This window comes from Helianthus annuus, chromosome 3, assembly GCF_002127325.2.
Source record: "Helianthus annuus cultivar XRQ/B chromosome 3, HanXRQr2.0-SUNRISE, whole genome shotgun sequence".
NCBI lineage: Eukaryota > Viridiplantae > Streptophyta > Magnoliopsida > Asterales > Asteraceae > Helianthus > Helianthus annuus.
Window position 1 is genome coordinate 104,837,177 of NC_035435.2, and position 1,128 is coordinate 104,838,304.

Sequence of the window (1,128 nt, forward strand, 5' to 3'; positions counted from 1 at the left end):
TGTAAAGAAGTGCTTTCATCAACCTTAAGGGCGCCCGGGGCAATGAATTTATTGCCTCGGGGAGTGTGCCACTGAAAATTGGTTTGAGCAATTTCCTCAATTTGATTATATATTTCATGCGGGCGACGATTACCTAAAAGTCCCCCGGAGCTAGAGTCCAGTGTTTGCCTTGTGTGTGGCAACAACCCATTATAGAAAGTGGACACTTGTTGCCATATCGCAAGGCCGTGATGTGGACACTTTCACAATAGCTCCTTGAACCTTTCCCAAGTTTCATATAAGGATTCCCCGTCCTCTTGTGAATATGTATTAATTTCAGTCATTAATTTAGCCGTTTTAGCAAGAGGGAAATACTTATATAGAAATTTTTGGGCTACTTCATCCCAGGTGTTTACCAATCCAGCTGGGAGGGCGTTAAGCCAAGCTTTTGCTCGGTCTTTTAGTGAAAAAGGAAACATTCGGAGGCGGATGGCGTCATTTGATGCTCCATTGATCCGAAAAGTATCACATATTTCTAAGAAATTAGTAATATGTAGATGGAGATCCTCGTCCGCAAGCCCATGGAAGGTTGCGGAGTTCTGAAGCATCTGTATCAAATGCGGCCGAAGTTCGAAGTTATTGGCTTCAACATTCGGTGCATTGATAGCGGCGCCGAGGTTACCTACGGTGGGTCGTAGATAATCCATGAGGGTACGTTGGTCCGCCATGGGAAGTGGGTTCCCCGAAACCTTCTCTTGGTTTTTGGCTTTTAGTCTTTTTCTGAGAAAGCGTTCGGGTTCTTCTAGAGGTTCTTTTATGTCCTTATTAGAACTGGAGCTCATACACTACGTAGGGTTGGCGTCTGGTTCCGAGTCCTGCAACAAAAACAGAAAAGAATGCTGGTCAGAAAGTTCACCACGGCCCCGTGGTCAGCCTTCTGTAACTTGGAAAACTAAAAACTGCCAGTCACACAGTAACACGCTGGGCACGGCCCGTGTCCGAACAGGCACGGCCCGTGCTGAGCTCTGCAGAAGCTGAAAAACTAAGAAAATCCTAAAAAATTAAAAAGAAAATAAAAAAAATGATTAGGCCGTTGATTCTTAACTTTCTTAAAATCCTTGTGTCCCCGGCAACGGCGCCAAAAACTTG

At 44.9% G+C, this 1,128-nt stretch overlaps 1 non-coding gene across 1 annotated transcript; it reads left to right on the forward strand.

Moving 5' to 3' along the window:
* The first annotated feature begins 222 nt into the window (after positions 1–222).
* LOC118490948 lies at positions 223–329 on the forward strand. Its single transcript, XR_004890173.1, has one exon. It is a non-coding gene; the product is annotated as a small nucleolar RNA R71 (small nucleolar RNA).
* Positions 330–1,128: the final 799 nt, after the last annotated feature.